Source organism: Lichenostomus cassidix, chromosome 2 (genome assembly GCF_008360975.1).
Source record: "Lichenostomus cassidix isolate B80296 chromosome 2, HeHo_3.0, whole genome shotgun sequence".
Taxonomy (NCBI): domain Eukaryota; kingdom Metazoa; phylum Chordata; class Aves; order Passeriformes; family Meliphagidae; genus Lichenostomus; species Lichenostomus cassidix.
This window is the reverse complement of record NC_139482.1, coordinates 58,776,230-58,794,713: the sequence shown is the minus strand read 5'-3', so window position 1 is coordinate 58,794,713 and position 18,484 is coordinate 58,776,230. Positions and strand designations below refer to the sequence as shown.

The following is an 18,484-nucleotide window of genomic DNA, read 5'->3' as shown; positions in this document are numbered from 1 at the left end:
CCTAAAAACTTGTACTCCCAAGAACCATCATCCCACTTCAGGACCAAAAGGGCACATACTTCCGTCTGTATGATCACTCTTGAAATCCATGAGCAATGCAAAGCTTTCTCCCTGTAGAGATTAAACAAACCACACAAGTTTGTTCAGACCAAGCCTGGGAACAGAAACCAGGTCTTTTGCATGACTGCACGATGCATTGGTGAAAGGTTACTGTGCTGACCTTTGGTCTTGGTCACAAAACATTACTGATAATCCTCATTTTGATTAATGTATTTTGTTTGGGTTTTGCTTTAAGGCTTGGCCTGCTGTTTATTTAAATAATTCTCAGGTATTCCTGCCCTTGTACTCACCAGTGCCTATTTGCACTGCCTGGTGAGGAAGGGTTATTGCACTAAATCTCAGAGGAGGTGCAATCTTTAGAATTATCTTTGGCTGAAAATTGAATAAACAAGTGCTACTTGCTACACTGCTTGGATGATTTGCAAAATAACCTGCAGAAATGCAGAAAAGTGCATTGCAGCAATGAACAAGAAAACATGTTGGAGGGATGGAGAGAAGGGGCAGCACGTGCACAGAAGTGTCTTCCACTAGGATTTCCCTAAAGCAACTTAGGGAAGGCCCACTGTGGGAAGAGGAAGCTGGTGCACACTGATGAGGAATGCTTGAGTGGAATAAAGTTATGCTAATCGTAAGGCTGTGGAATATGTACTGCCCAGCTGGAGGCAGAAATCAGAGCACTGCTCTTACTGAGCTGAGAGCAAAGAGAAGAAATTTAGATACAAGCCTGAAAAATTCTTGAGAATTTCACATCATGTGATCATACAAAGAATTAAGATTCGCTAAAACTGATAGTCTTAAGTTTCATCATTTAATTAAAAGTCACTCCAACAGTATCTTAGTGCTCTACTTATAATTACAACAAGGTTTCAGATTTTTTCAAAGACCATTTTGAGGAAATACTAAGGTTTTTTTCTGTTGTTGTTTTGCAGAACCATACTAGGGCTAGGATTATGATCCAAATACCACCAAAGCTTCATATTCAAACAAAAAAATATGAACAAAACATTTTGTATACAAGAATGTATTAATTTTAAAAAATCTTTCAAAAAGGTAATAGAAAAAATATTGGCAGCTGTCCCACAGCATCAGAAATACACATAAACCAATACTTCCTCAGGACTGCATAATATAACTGCCAACTACAGTCATAAACATATGACCTCAGCCATAAAAGTATGATCTCAAAGCTCATGCCCTGTATCTACTTTCTTTAAATTAGCTGACATTAAGGACAGATTCCAGATCTGAGGAAGCCAACCTAGCTTTAAATTGTTTGCAATGTTGCACCAGAAGCTGCTTTGATTTTTACCTCCAGGCTGCTAGATAAATTCTAATCTCACCATCAATTATGAAAGATTCTTATGACAACCTTGATTTTATAAAATTAGGTTATCTTCCAGCCTGTGGACATTTTCCTGTTGCATTCTGGGTTAATCCACGTGTAGAGCTCACTTCTGTCAGAATGACAAAAACCAATTGATTTTGTTTCATGGTGTATTCTTATCAATGCTCTCCTCTGCTCTTAGCCAGTCTTTGACTGATAGGGTGTTAGAGGAAAGGTCCATTAATTGATTTGTAAATAATTACAGCTAAGTCTTCACTTTTGACTAGATATCAATAAAGGCCTATCCTTTTTTCACTGTTGAATGCTTTCAAATAAGCTTCAGTGTCCAACTTTCAGCCACAAAATTCATTAAAATCATTAGATACTTTTAGAGTAGTACCCACTGGTGAGAGCAGAGGCAAGAGTGTGTCAGCATTTCTCTTATACCACTTATAGGGATGGATTAGAGAGAAACAAAATAAATAAACAAATAACATGCCTGGGAAAAAAAAATAAGCAAATCAATTATTTCTTAAAGTGGGACTTAATTTTCAGACCTGGTGGAATTTCATCAGCTGTACAGAGTAAAAAAAAAAAATAAAAAGCAGTAATCAGAACACATGTTCCTCCTACACACGCAAAGTGTGTGTCCTCATTACCTGTGGGCACACATGAACAAAGGTAGTCTGTCCACCCATGTTCCCAGCAATTTTTGAACTTGTAGAATAAATTCAGACACATTTAACAAAGGACCCAGAGTCTCAAAGCCAGTGAGTTCCCACAGAATTTGTGAAAATAAGCAGCAGGGTATGCACAAGGCAGACCTACTTAGTGCCCCGACGGAACAGAAGCCTGCAGAAAGAGCTCTGCAGCACTGAACACTTGAAAATTACACCCACCTGGGGAAAAAGGACAAAGAGGCTAGAAAGCAGACACATACACACGCCTTGTTTTCTAGGTCCCCAAGTGAGGGGACAAAGTAGAAGTCAGAACTCATGTGAATCAGCATCTGTTCTCAGAAACCCAGGTTTTAACAGCTCTGGGTTTAAGGTTCCCATCTTCTCCTTAGCACCTCATGCATAACAGAAAATCCTGCACACAAACGTGAGTTTTCAGTGGAAAGTAGAAACTCAAGTCTGAAAAGTAGCTATAATATTTTAGCAATCCTTTCATAGGCTGTTAATATATTGAAGCTGCAATAAGAACATATTGAAGTTGTCATACACACAGAATACAAATACCATTAATATAAGCAACTTCATCATATTTTGAGACTGCATTTCAAGCAGCCAGCACAAGGCAAGGCAAGTCATATTTAATTCCCTGTACATAATGCCAACAAATTAGATACAGAGTCATATTGGGAAACTGCCTGTTCAGCATTATAAAACAATTGACCAGAAACCTTCTTTATTACTGCTTTCTAGTGATTGCCACCTGCTTCACATTAACAAGCACATAAGCTCTCCACCTAGGTCAACAGAAGAAAAAGGTGCTCCTACAACTATGCAGGTTTGCTGTGTTATTTTTGTTCCTAATATCTGTTCCAGTTGTCAATCCATGCTTTAAACCTGACCAATATCTATGAGACTTTCAACTCTCCCACCTTCAATAGAAAAATTCCAGAAAGAGCTTAAGCTGCAATGCACCTAACTCAAAAGGCATGTGTCAGCACATGCACGTGTGTGTGTCAGCACACCATCACATCCATGTACAAAGCACAGAAATAGCAGAGGTTTGTGGGTTACAGGCTCTCTCCTGTGACATTTCCCATTATATGCCTACTCAGAGCATGCTGAGCATCCCACACATTGAGCCATTTCAGGTACATCCCCACTTGCTCACAGGGTAAATGTATGAGCCACTCTCACAGCACATTTGCCCTAAGACTTTCAAAGAGAAATGCATTAGGAAAAGACGCAAAATTCTCTCCTGTTCTAATAGCAGAAGGCTGGAAAGCTCAAAGATTCTCAGTCTCATGGATCCAGGGAAGGCCATAGCTGGGGACAGCAAAATCAGAGTTCTCCAGGTTTCCCAAATACCGCCTCATCTCCTCATCCAGCCCATACCTTATTCAGCTACAGTAGCACCTATGGACACTGTTCTGGTACCAAGGAAAAAGTCCATAAAAGACAGAGCAAGCCAGGCCAGCAGGAGGGTGCCAGTTACAGCTTGGCCATATTGCATGGTCCTTGCATCCTTGTCCCACCAACAGGAGTTACTGGTAGCAGGATTTGGGAAATGGGCTCATGTATTAAGTAGCTTCATTCCACCTGAAACATAAATAATCTCATATTTGACATCAGGCCTGCACATGAGGAAGGTTTTCTGAGGAATACTTTCTCAGGGACAGCAGTACAACCTCCTACTCATGAAGCAAACAAGCCTCTTATCTAATAGGTATTTTGTTCTAGACTCAGTCTCAGTAGGATTCTTGGGTATTTTTAAGAACTTAATGAGAGACCCAAAGGTAACATAGATAAACACATCGTGAGGGAAGAAAAGCCAGTAACATGTTTCAGTTAAAACCTCTCTAACCTAGGAATCTCTCTTTAAGCCACTCAGAAAAGCCTTTAAAATCTGATAATCACTTAATAATATTTCACACTTGCTGCTCAACCTGAAAACCTCAGCTACAGCTTTTGTAAACTGTGGCACCCTTCTTGTTCCAGATGGCTTGCAAAATAATTTATAAACAACAAAGTTCAGCAGGTTCATGCTCTCAGAAAGTAGCCAGCCACATAGGGAGGGTCAGTCATCTAGGCAACTCTGTAGCATACTGACTGCATGCTCATATTGCCTTTTCCCTTTTCTTTCTTTTAATACATAAACCTAGTTGAGAACAAGTAGGAAGATGTTTCAGAGTTTAAAAAATACCTTTGTTAAAATACATGGTTCCTACAAAACAATTTCAGTTTGCCATAGTTCAAATGCTGAATATAATCTATCCAGCAGGAATATACTGTAAATGCAAACGTAACATCTCACAGGGTCAGAATGGCTTTTTTTACTGGTTTAACTCAATGTATGCTAAGTGTTATAAGAAATAGAGTATGTCAAAAAGGGCCTTTTCTGTACCTGACAGATTTCCACTGCTATTTCTGTTTCTTCCTCTCCTCTCCTCTTTCCGTGCTGGTGTTTACTTTGGCTCTGTTTTTCTTGTGTCCCTTCAAAACCTCCTTGTCCTGGATTGGCCTTTGGGGCACAGAGGAAAAAGGAAGAGATATTGCTTCACAGTTGCTTTAAAGGTCATGTAGTCTGAACTGGACAAAGACAAATTTCAAATCAGTATAAGCCCCTCTGATCATGAGCATATCCACACAAAGTATTCTGGAAACTGCATGACAACATTAAGGTTGCATTAAGCCAAATAAAATATACCCTGCCTGTCAACATAGCTGATTAGCCCAGGCTCAATGCCCCATGAATCACAGACATATGGTTTCCAGGAGGCTCAGGATAAACAGAGCAGTATGGAGCATGCCCTAAGTACTAAATACGTCTGAAGTCTGCAAAGGGTGTCGGTATCAGCACATTTAATCGATCCAGGACAGCAGTCCCCAGTGTATCTCATAATTTCAGCTGGTGAGAAAGAGGCAACTTGTCTCCTGAGGAGCCAAGTCCTAGCTTGGCAAGCTTTTTACAAATTAGGGCTGATTTGAGCTCGTTTGCTGGCCACTGCTTATGAGATGCAGTACGCTGTAGTCTGCGGATATGTTTTCTTGCTTTGCCTTACACCAGCATGCTGAGCCTCAAGGGATGACTGGCAAGAATAAGGTGCTTGTGGTGGAGGAGACCACCTCTAGACGAGCAAGCAACCGAGAAAAGGGCTCCTTGAAAAAAACCTCCAGCAGCCCATGATTCCTGGAGCAACAAACAAAGCCAGTCTGACACCGAGGTTTGTGTACCCTCTTAGTAACCAGTGGCCAGTTAATGCTGGGTTCTTCTCCAAGGCATTCTCCTCCTCCTACAAATCCTGTGGTTTCCACAGCACACACAAATTTGTCAAAGTGAAAATAGCACAGTTTTGTTTTATGCTAATGTTTAAACATAATTTGTATTGAGCCATTGTATAAACACTGGTTAAGAACTAATTCAGGGCTTTTAACAGGTTTATGTCCTGCCCACAGTTGCCAGGCAGTATTAGTATGTTGAGGACAAAAAGGATTCCTTTAGTTTTGATGCACAGCAAAGGTTTTGAAGAAAAGCAAACAACTTAAACAATCACAAGAACTCCAATACTTGCAAGGAGATTTTCAGTCAAAGTGTCTGTCAGCTGTCTCAGTAGCACCCAGGAACCTTAAAAAATCCCACAGGCAACAAGTTCCACCAGCAAGAGTAATGTCAGTAGCACACTGCAATAAAACAGTGTGGAAGAAGCTCGAGGGCAACACAAGCAGGTACCAAGCCCACAGAGAGATCCCAAATGGCAGAAGCAACCTTTCCAGCTTGTGGAAACAGCCTGAAGGTCTCCGTGACACTTGCTGTTCCTGTGCTGTGCTCTCAAGGAGAAGTTGCTCCACTGGGGCTTTCCCACACCACATCAATAGCCAGCTGCAGGTTTGGACAATGGGAGAAATTTGAAGCTGGACAAATTTAAGAAGCCAAAGGTTTCTCTGGCATGAGCTCTTTGATGAGCTGTATTTAACAGCCTTAGGATCCAGGGAGTAATTAATAAGTAATTTAATAATAAAAAGGAAAGAGAGGGAGGGCAGAAGGAAAGCTTTTGCAAACAAGCATAACACTCAGGAGCTCACTCAGCCCTGGAAAGGTTTCTTAATAGGACAATGAGAGCATTCTGGGATTTTCATTCCACTGCTGGATAGGCACAGCATTAAATTCCCCTTTTCAGGTGCAAACTCTGTTTTAACCCTTTGCCCTGGAAAGTTAAAATTCCTTTTTATTCAAAATGTAATTAAACCACAAAATGCAAAAGTGTCTAGGGATATACAAAACAAAAACCTGTCTAGGTTTACAAAAAAATAAAAGTCCCCCTAGTAAGCAGTTAATTACAAAGAATCTGGTTGTCGATCAGCATCTTGTGTAGTAAGATCAAAACTGACAATTCTGGTGTTATCTAGATAGTAGTGAGAGTAAATCTGCATTCATTGAACAGTAAAGTCAGAATTTTAAAGCACAATTGCCACTCTATTGTAGGCCTGGACTTAAACATGATTCCAAATCAGCAGACTTTAAGACTGACTTCTAAAATTACACAGAATATAATTTTATTAACATAGTGGGGTTTTTTACCCCCTTTTGCTCAAACTGAGACAGGCTGAATTTAACCTTTTGCACAGCACTAGTTATGAAGGGATAAGGTGTGGGGTTTTATTAAGGAAGAAAGAAAGAATGAAAGGAACTGGAGGTGGAAAATTACAAGACAACCACCTCCCCAATTCTCTTCTGTTGTCTGTTCCTCACTCCTCTGGGAGATGTCAGACACCATGGCAGACCTTGTCCTGAGTTTGCAAAGAGTTAACAAATGTAACACGCAGTCTTGGCGTTCGTGGTAGTGGAAGAAATAGTTTGGGCTAAGCTCTGGCTGACCAGCATCTCCCACAGTAGCAGTCCGGGGATGCACTTTCTCACATGCCATGTGTTAAAACACTCCTTACTCCTCTGCAAGCAATAAGGAAAAGGTGGCAGAGCAGGGGAGATATGCTTCACATGCAGCATTAGGCAGGTGGCTGAAGGCAGACAGCTTGCAACCACAGAAATAGTTCAGGTAGCCAGTAAATCAATATTTGTGTGTTATTGTTCTCACAGACATCCCATTTGCTGATCCAACACTTGCTCCCGCAGAAACAGGATCAGAGCGGCTGCCAGCAGCCAGCAGACAACCAGAGCCAGCTCGCCCTGGAGCCAGCGCACAGGTGTGCTGCCCCCAACCAGCAAGCAAAGATCTACAACTTCTTTTAATTAATGACTAATACCTTTACATTACAAAAAAAGCCTGTAGAAGGGGGCAGAGTTTCCTCCAGCATTTCTCCCCCTTGGCAAAATATCACAGCTCTCTCTCCCGAGCATGCATCAGCTGCTTTGCACAACTCCTTGACCTATTTCTGAGCAAGCCAGGCCAAGAAGCACCATCTTACTGTGTGATTGGCTAAGTGGTTCCCTTCCTTTACAGCAAGAGGAAAAGGAAACTAAGAGGAAACCAAGGACGTTTTTTGACAGTGTGCATTCAGTCATGCTCTACACCTCAGTCTAGAGAAGCATGTCATGATTATCAGACTAGAGCCGACAGAAAAAACTATTAGAGAATACATACATGGATGACCAACTTCTGGAAGCTTTTGTCACCCCTGCAGACAATTCCTCTGATAGGCCCAACGTTCTAGCCTTCTTTCCTTTCCTTATCTCACCCAGCAAATGAATGCTATTAAATATACAATCTTTTTTCAGTGGGCTACACAAACGAAACACACACAGTTAATTAATACTGCGGTAATTTCTTTGATCTTCCAATGAAAACAAAATTTAAAAGTCATACTATATCAGCCTAGAAGCTTAGCATTAAAAAGCTTAGGAACTCATCCGGGACTTTGAATCCAAGAATCATTGGGCTGATGTCATTAAAAGAGCTGAATTAGACTTTTAATTATTCCCGCATGAGTTCTGCTGTCTGTCTGAGAAATAATGGTATTCATTTCTGTCCTCAAAACTGATTTGCTTCGGTGAAAAAACCAGAAGGGTTGGAGATAGCAAGAACTTGTTTTTTACTGTGCATCTGATAGAATACGAGAAAATAAGTGTCAGTAGTGAACAACATCTCTGCTAGTCAATAGGAGCCATACCTTCTATTTACATGGCATGGCAGTTTCCTTGAGATCCTCAGCATAAATTCTATCTCCACAGCTCCAGCTGGCTGTCCACTGCTTAGTGCAGTAGCACTTCATTAACATGCAAATGCTTGACAGTTAGTAGGCCTAAATACATCTGCATATTTATAAACAACCATTCCAAACCACATCCCCATTTCAGGAAACTGCTTAATGACACTGAACCTAAAGTCTCTCTTATATCCATTAAACAATAAGCGGCACCCAGATTCACTCATTTTATATTTGCATGGTATTTTTTAAAATACTCTTCACGTAGCTAGGTCAAAAAATGTGTAAATTGACTTTCTCATTATTTTAGTTGTTCTTTTGTGGTAATCAAACTTTTTATTAAACCCTATTTTTTTATTGAAAAGGCAAAAATAACTCAAAAAAAAAGGTTAAAGTTTAGAAATCAAGAAAAGGTACATTTACGGCAATAAAAAACCAAACATCCAGTACACCATATTTAATGTTTTACCCATAATCTGTAAAATATTCAGTCAAAATATGCAACCTCTGTATTTCCAAAGCAAAAGTTTGAGAAGCACCAAACAATGCACAGAATTGAAATTTGCCTCAAAAATCTAGAGATTTAATTTCTTTGCTCACAACAGCAATCCTGCACATCTAAAGGTGACTTCTATGTGTCCTTCAATGTCACATCATTGAAGGCACACATCAAACCCAGCATAGACACCTCTACTTTTAGCAGCACATTCTATCCAAAGCATCTGGAATTTTAACATGGAGTACCATAACTTTGGCCATAAACTCAGATTTCTCAAAAATTTTCATGTAAAATATATTTAGTGATAAAAGATTAAGAAGAGAAGACATCAGAATTTATTTTAAATGAACAAAAGCATGCCAAAACCAGCACATTAAAAACCAGCCATGAAGTAAAAGAGACACCCATATGGACAGTTTCTGCACATGAACTGAAAAATTTGAATTGAGTATTTCATGAGAGACAAGAGGTGACCATGAGCTGTAATTGCACATTTAAAGAAAGCACAGGTCTGAAAAACAAACACCTTCTCTGTAGAGATCTACTCTGGACCATCCCTGCTATTTGGATTATATAAAAAGCTTCATTGCATCTCCTGCTTCTGGCACACTATCCACAGAAACAATTTTAAGAATAATGGTGATGAGGAGAAACTAAAAAATCTGAAATGTTAGCACAATAATCTGAAGTGTTACATAAATACCACAGTAAAATACAGAAGCATAACCATTGCAAGCTCCATTTTGCTCATATTTGGCTGTATATATATCACTGTATCAGAGTCAAGTATGTTCTCGGCTCTCTTTGGAGTTTTATAAGACACATCCAACAAACTGAGAAGTGAAGTCCTGGAACAGAGAAGATATGTCATAACAACTACTAGTGCACAAGAAAAGAAATTAACTTACTAGGACAAAACCACAAATATTTGTGGAACTGAACCTAAGAATTCATGGTGAATTTCTTGAGGTTGTGGGGTTTTGGGGTATTTTTTGGTTAAGAAAACGTGCAATAAACCCAGATATGTCCAAATAAACAAAATACGAAAAAAAAAATTCTAGTCAGCACGCATCATAAACTAAGCATTTTTCATTTACAGGAGCTAAGTTTGCCAGCATATTTGCCATTCTATGCATAGGAAATGCTGCAGAGTAACTACTACAGCAACACAGACATATATATTTTCATCTACACCTGGGACATTGAAGCTCAATTACAAGATAATTCCACATGCAATTCACATTATATATTATGATAATTATCAAAATAAAAGAAAAAGGTGAAGATAAAATTATTTTATGAGAAGATATTTGTATTGGTTTTGTGTATTTAATAAGAGATTTGTGTTTTCTCCACACTTTGATTCATTTTTCATAGCCTCCAATTAAATTAAGAATAGGAATGCACACAACTAGGACTTCCTTTGTTCCCATTGCCTAAAATTTGGCACCATTATAGCACATAAAGATTGAAGGTAGCATTTTAAAAGCTCCCAAAATATTTTAGCTTTTAAGGCTCCTCTTCAGACCCATGCTCAGAAACACTGTCTCACTGGAAGTCAGTGAAGCAGCCTTCAATGTCCAAACTTTTTATGAAAACATTGGCCTTAGAAGCCTTCAATCCATTTGTAATTTCTGAAAATTTTGCCACCAGCTTTGAACTTTTTTCTCTGGTATATCTTCCTACAAAGACAATCAAAAGGACAGGTTTTTACCGAACTAATACTTCAAAAAGAAAATACTAGAATGTATCGTGGGATGGTTTGTTTTGTGAGCAATGGTTTGGGGTTTTTTGAAGATAAAAAGTTTAATTTTGTGTTTTGAGTCAGCCTGTGTACCACTTAGGCATTCATTTTCATTCTTGTACCAGTGATGACACAGCTGATGAAATAAAGACCTTTATTGGAGGTAATATACTAATGGCATCTCATCATCAGAACAATTTAATCTCATGACAGCTTATGGGTAAGTTAAGACAGAGAGATGGTTCCTACAAAGCTCTTTGGTGATGCTTACCTTTCTACCTCAACCTCCAAATGAGTGAATTGCTGCCTGCATGAGATTTAATGTCAACGTGAGGAATCACATCTTCACATAAATGATGAACATAGTATACCAAAATAAGATCGGCAAAATGGTGTGGGAGATACAACATCACATCACTGAGATCATCACTGAGTTTCTTCTCCTGTACCTCAGTGTGTGCTTACAACTGAGCTGTCTCTGGTAAATGAAAAGAAAATAATGGATCAAAGAGACTGCAAAAAGACATCACTGTCTTGCATTTGGGACTTACTCTGACCTCTGAGTCACATAATATGTTACCAGTATGGGGCAAAAGATAAGGACACTGAGTGAGTGGATTTTTTGGAGTATACTATGGTTATAACAACTTTTTATCAGGAGTGACAGGTGGAGATATGGTTGGGAGCAGTCCCTTCCCACTGAGGCTGAGCTGCATCTGCTTCTTTCAAACTTCATCATTTTGCTTAAGGTCAATACCAAGGCTTTGGAAGATAGACAAAGCTCGAGAAAGCAAAATATCTACTCCAAATAAATACTCCTTAATTTCTTCCTTTGATATGAAGAACTAGATTTTAGGGTCTTTGAAAAGACCCTGAAAATCATATTACCCCTTTTGACAAAGCCATCTTTGAAGACCACTGAGTAAACAATCTCGTTTTAAAAATGAACACTCACATTGCTTTGGATTAAGTTCTAATTTATTTCTATTACTGAACATAATTAAAAAAAAAAATAAATAAAAGGGTAATTATATAACGCACAGACAGGAATCTGAAATACAGAAGGCATATCTGACCAGCATACTCTTACCAGTATAGCACAGCTGATTATTGCCCACTATGTGCATATTTTGAACATGCTAACAACAGGACATTTTGAAGAAAATCAAAGTTTAGTACACTTTCTTAGTCTTTTAGAAAGCTAATACTTTTAGATAAGCAGCACCCTCAATTACTGAGTGGGTCAGATATTTTTAGTTTCAAAGACCTATTTTCCAGCAAATTAAACAGTTTGGCTTGAAATTTTTCCTTTCTATAAACAAAAACTTTAGTTTTCACAAACAAATGAACTGAAGAATACACAGTATAAAATCCTGCAGCCTTTCCTTTGGGAAGCCTTAGAAAATACTTACTTTGGATCAGAAACAGTCAACATGCCTGTCAATTATGAACATGCCTGCTTTTTCTTTCTATTTTTTAAATGCAGAATCTTCTCAAATCTCTCTACCTGGTAGAAAATCTAAATCTGTTCACAGACACCTTGTAAAAATAACTTAAATTTCAATACATAAATTCTCTAACTTTGTGCTGACAGGGTTTTCCTTGCAATTGCAACTAAAAATCTGCTGTTAGGTTATAGAGGATCACTGCTCCTCAGCTGGTGAAGTACCACAGAGAATTGCAGGAAAGAATTAATTATTTTGCCCTCGTATCAGGGCTGGAACAGTTAGTGCAATTTGCTCTTATAATGCATAAAGGGAAAACAAAACATCAAATAGCTTGTCAGTTTAAAGAGTGCTTTCCTTTAGAGGGTAGGGAGAGGTAAGAAGGGATGTTTATGTAAATGAGGCAGAGAAACTACAGAGAAAAAAGATGCAAGCATATAATTAAAATCTGTATCGTAATGCCTACATACAACATACCCACTGAGATTATAGGACCAATATTGATTCTAGCATCAAACTTTTCAATGTTACATTTCACAACTCAATAACTTTCTTTCAACATATGCTTTTCATGTGTAATCTCTATTAGAGCACAATGGGCCCAAGATGATTTTTCAAACAAAGATAGACTTTCATCAAACAGAAAGTGAAAACTTCTTTTAAACTCTGATCCCAGCTCTTTGATGTGATCCAAGCAGTTAAATGTCTGAAGCCACACAGTTTCATACCAGCTTGCACAAAACCAGAAGTTCTTCTGCATGTTATGGTGTACACCTACATAATGAATGTTTATAAGAGCTACATACCAGATTCACACTTGGGTTTGACCCTTAGTAAATTCTGTAATTTTAAGTTGACACTTCTGAAAGTATTTACTTCTGTATTCCAAGGCAGTATTAAAAAAAGGGAAATGGTCCTCTGATATGGGGAAGTTATTTATTCCCCAAGTATTTTTACCTGTGTTTTGTTTTACCAATAAAATCAGGACTTTTGACTTGGTAAGAAAGAGGTTTCTTCAAAAAAAGGAAAAGCTGCATCTTTATTAAATTAAACCAGATTTGGACACTTGTCATTCTCCCAAAATGCAAATGATTATGAGGCCTAAGACAAGAAGCATAAGCTTAGCAATTTTATTCTTTTTCTTAAGGCTCTGGCTGTCTCATATGTCAGACAGGCATGTGTATTATGCACATCCAGCAAGGGACAAAGATCAGAAATTTAAAGGAGCTGTTTGTGATTTTGGATGGGAAGTGGCACACAGATGAAAGAGCAAACATTTTTTCCCCTGGTTTAATGCTAGCACTAGATTCCTAAATTAAGCCCAGCAGGAAATAAACATCCACCACAGATTTCAAAAGATATCTCACATCTTTGTGTTAAAAGTGTTATTTTAAGAGTCCCAAATGCTGCATGTCTGATTTTTATTAAGTCCAGAGCCAACATAGGAAGTATTATTTGATTTACTTTAAAAGAACGCAGAAAATATCACTGGACAATGGGATGTAAATTGCAGGAAGCCAAAAGAAAATTGAAGAGTAGGAGATAATGGGCCTGATGCTATTATCTGTAAGAATACTAAGGCCACAGGCTTAAAAAATATTACTTTGATGACCTTGAGAGCTTATTCAGACAACAGAACATCAAGTTAGCAGATTTGTTGGGGGAATGGAAGGACAACAGTCTCAACTTTTCCAAATAGACTGGGGAAATATTTCTGATATGCATTTTTGATTTCTTTCTACACTAAATAGTTACAATCTTGTACTACAAAGGCGAACAAACTTAAACATCACCCCACATGTTCCTCACACATTTCATGTGTGTGGTTATTGGTGAAAAGAAGAATTCCATATCCAATGCAGTTAAAAGTTCCAACTCTGACAATTCTCTATATAAAGTGTAAAACTACCAGGATAGGATTTTGCTCAGCTCAATCATAGTACACTGAGCTTTTATTTTGGAGTTTGTAGATACTGTTTTTTCCTCTTCTTTCCCACTGACTTTGATGATGTTTTGGGATTAAAACAAGGAGCAGACAGTTCCCATGAGATGAAAGACATAACTGCAAAGAACACTTACTTAGAAGATTTAAAAAAAAAAACTAACCTCTTGGAGTTTGAGATGCTGTTATGTATTTATTTAAAGAAACACTCCCTTGAAGGGCCTTCGAGTTCAACACTTTAAATAAGTTTCTCTTTTATCAATTCTAGTTGGAAATTAAATGCCTTTTTTAATTGCCAAGATGATCAAAATTATTACAATACATTCCCAAGTAGGCTAAATGTATTCTTATAGGCAGAAAGAATAGCTCCAAGTTCTTCTACAAACAGTGCCAACATAAAACCTAAGGTTCTCTCATTATGGCCAATTATAACTCCAAGTAACTTACTCCAGTGACACCATTTCAAAAGATTTCCTCACGTTCCTCCTCCATCAGCTAACTCCCAGCTGGGCACAGAGGCAACCCTGCTATGGCAAAGCCTGAGCCATGGTTCAAGAAGTTCAGCCAAGCTCTCAGGCCAGATGGAGCAGAGATCTGGTAGTCTCACACATCTCTCAGAAAGCACTAATTTATCTTCCTCTTCTAGCCAGTCCCATATTTCATAATATTTTTATTGCTTCCCTTTCCAATTCTGCCCAAACCTCCTATGGCCAAGACAATCAAAGGTGATTGGGTGGAGGGATGAAGCAGAAGAGGTGCAAAGGAACAAAAAAAAAAGAAAATAAGAGAGAGAAAAAAAGAGAAAAGAAAAAGTCTTGTTTTCTTTGGGAAGTAGGCTAAAGACAGAAGTAGTTTTGACAGCAGGCAGAATCCTGTGCATGTGAATGAGCTTTCTCACACTCCTGGGTCAGCTGACAAAGAGGAGAAAGAAGACCTTTGGTTTCTGTTCCTGACACCACTTCTGCATGCAGTGTAAACCAAGCTGATTTATATTTCCGTCTGTGCGGGCTTAAAATAAGCCCACAGTAACTTACATACATCATCCACACTGTGGACAAGAGTAATTTATTAGGTATAACATGATTTGAGATCCCTGGGTAAAAAATGGAAAGCACTAACTCAGTAGTTTCTAACTCAGGGCCTGATTGGCATCAGAAGATTTGCACACTACTTCAGGTGCCTACACTCACCAGCTTCTGTCTCCAAGTTATAGGTCTCATTAGAAGTTTCCAATACCTGCAAACTTTTGCAATCCACCTCTGGCTGTGAGGTTGATGAAGTAATGGATTTACTACCAACTCAGGTTGACAATTATGCAGGACCTTAAGAAAATGCTGACAAAGAAGCAGATATCAGTTAACATCCAAAACTCATCTCTTGTAGAAGGCCAGTGAAACTACGCTTAGAACTCCCTGAATGTATCTGCCTACAGGTGTAATAATTTGGCCCATCTTTGCAAAAGGTGGTTCAAAGTTCATCCTGTGCAAGTTTTCTGTTTACACACGCTACAAACATACATTCTGTTTACATACACAAAAATTGTGTTTGCTATTCTTTGCCAGCTTTGGAAAGAAAGTTTCCTCCTTTCATCACATTTCTCATCTTGCTAATGTACTTACAGTTCATATTTCTCTACAGTACCAAAATGCAGATTTATCCTTTTATATTTGATCCTGTTCTTCATTCCAATCACTCAGCTATTATGCAGGCTTTTCTCTCAAAATTTGCCCAAATATTCTGAAGCAGCAGTGCTGCAGGAGCTGGGCTTGACCTTCAGCCCACTCGGCTCCGGCTCCGTCCAGTCAGACCCCGGGGGCTCCGCCTGATTCCCCGGATGGGGACAGGGGGGATCGGCTGCCCTGCGGCAGAGGGTCAGGTCTGGTGACGGGGAGTCGAGGAAGTTTCCAGTCCCCAAGTGGCAAAGAGGTGCAGAGAGAGAGAGGTCTAAGGTGCTTTACTAAAAGGGAAGCGAGGAAGTGGGCACCCTGGAGGCTCTCGGGTGGTCCGCGGACATGAGGTCTCGTCGCAAGACTACATGAGGCACGAATCCCCCCGGGCCTCGATGGTGGGGGGTTTAAAAAGGGGGAAACGGGGTCTCCAGGGGCGGGTCAGCAGGGGTGGAGCCAATTGGCTCGGGTACAGCAGTAATAAGCAAGCGGGGCAGCAAATAATACACAACCAGGGGAGGGATACAATTGAACCAATGAGGGAACGAGGGAAACAGAACTTTCTGGACAGGGGTGGCAACTGGGGCGGTAACAAGGCGAGGTAACAGAAACTTTTAACCAATAAACTAAAAGAAAACTTTCAGGGGGTGAGGTGTGGGAGGTTATACTTTGTCCTCAGAGTCCTCGGACCAGGCAGCATCCCCTCTGGGGAGCTGCGCCACGTTGACAGCTGGCGTCCAAGGCTCTGGGTCGGCCGGTTCTGATTGGCGAACCTCCACACAGCAGTACTTTGTTAAATTGTTCCAGAAGTGTGAAATACAGAATTGCTTTTCAAACATGATTTGGTTTTGTTTTCAAAAACAGGTGTGACATAACTGCTATTTATCACACTGAGTTACGTCATTGCATTAACATGGGCTGTGGCTGTCTCTTGGACATCTCTGTGCTCAGTGGTCTTGCACTTAAAATATTAAAAAATACAGTTAAAGTACTTAAAAATCACAAATGTGAATTATAACAGTTTTCATGGAAATGCTGGTTTATTTTTAATGCTGCACTGCCAATAGATTTATTGTCACTGGAAGCAGTGAAATGCTAGAAGTTTGGTATAATTACCTCAGCGTATTCATGATTTTAAACTGATCAAATTACGAAATTGATTTTTAAAGATGCAGCTTAGGGAAGTAGGGAGGAGATGCCTGGGAAAAAAAACATCAGTTCCATCTGCAGAGTGGAATTGATTATATGTTCTGGATGGCTTATGCTGTAGGACTACAAAAAATTGCAGGTGACTTTGCACTTAATAGAGGAGCTATTAGTCAGCCTGAATTATTGACATATTTTTGCGTAGTTTAGCTGCAAATACCTCCCTCAGTTTTCTTTTTCAAAATGTAAACATTCAGAGTTATCATGGAAAGGAGGGTCACAAGGTTGAACCTAGGAACAAGCTATTCCAGAACCTGAGATTCCATCAGAACTGAACTTTTATCTTGCAGCCAGCACACAGGAGAAAGGTTAACTCTCCTCTTCTATTAGCTGCTCTTAAGATCCAAATTTAAAAAATATATCCAGACACTGTTCCACAGTTTACAAAGAAGTTGCTACACCTTCATTTGATGCTTAAACACCCAAGACCAAAAGAATTCACTGGGCAGCAGGAAACTATGAAAATGGAATTAAAGAAGCGATTAGGATTCTCCAATACTATCACATCTTTGCAAAGGGAGATACAGAGACTTAAAATAAGGCAGTTTAGGAAGTCTAACACACCTCATTTTTTTTCCAAAATACACATCATAACTAATACTGACATTCACTGAAAGAACAAAATAAAAGAAAAAAAATGAACTGTTTTTATTATTCTTTCCCATCATACACTAATCCCTTAGGACACGATCAAACATTTTCCAGAAGATGCCATTCCCTTTCAATACTCTGAATGAACAGTAATGACTGAACAACTGATCATTAATTATTTGGCCTTATTCAGTGTGAAGTCCTATGTCTTGTTTACCATGTACTGTTCAAAGCATGATTTGAACAATGAATTATTCATTTGCTTGTGGATTTTACTACAGTGCTCATCACAACATCTGAATGCATTACAAACATTAAGTGATTCATTTTCACATCATCTTTGTGTGATGATATGAATGATATCATTGTATGCACATTATAGAAGCGGGGGCATGACACAGGGATATTAAAGCATCTGTTAATTCCAAATACACAAATGGAGGCTTGCAGGGCCAAGTTTCTTCAAAATACTTACATTCGTCACACCATTCAAGCCAGCTCCAGTAGCACATGTGGAGCATAACCAGAGGTGGTCTCAGAACAGGCCCCTGGAAAATGAGGAGGACAATCGGAATTCCCTGATCACATGAAAACATTTTGGTTTTAAACTATACTGCACATTAGATGTGATGAGTCAAAAATTTTGACGGTGGCAGGATAGAAATTCTTAGAAGAAGCTGTTACGCTGCAGAGGTATAAAAGAAGATAAGCAGCAAAACCTCAGATACAACAGATGCACCAATGCACAATAATGATTTGCGCTGTGCTGCTTTTTCAGAGACCGTCATATTTCAGATAATATCTATTTTTCATTAGACAGGGGGTGGAAAAGAGAGACAAAGGATGAGGAGAAGGCTGAGTTGCTTAATGCCTTCTTTCCTCAGTCTTTAACCATCAGATCAGTTGATCTCAGGCTGCCCAGCCCCCTCAGTTTGAAGACAAGGAACAGGGAACAGAATGAAGCCCCCATAATCCAAGGGGAAATGGTCAGTGATCTCCTATGGCATTCAGACACATGAATTCATGGAGCCAGATGGAATCCACCCAAGAATACTGAAGGAGCTGATGGTGCTCACTGAGCCACTTTCCATCATTTACCAGCAGGCCTTGCTAACTGGGGAGTTCCTATTGACTGGATGTTAGCAAATGCGACGTCCATCTACAAGAAGG

General features: G+C 39.2%; 1 long non-coding RNA gene across 3 annotated transcripts in view; it reads right to left on the bottom strand.

Moving 5' to 3' along the window:
* The window catches only part of LOC146441434 (uncharacterized), a 258,283-nt gene that overhangs the window by 76,671 nt on the left and 163,128 nt on the right, over window positions 1-18,484 (bottom strand). For all 3 annotated transcript variants that reach the window (XR_014849913.1, XR_014849915.1, XR_014849914.1), the window contains one exon: window positions 17,790-17,862. This is a non-coding gene — a long non-coding RNA (uncharacterized LOC146441434). The remainder of the gene's footprint in view (window positions 1-17,789; window positions 17,863-18,484) is intronic.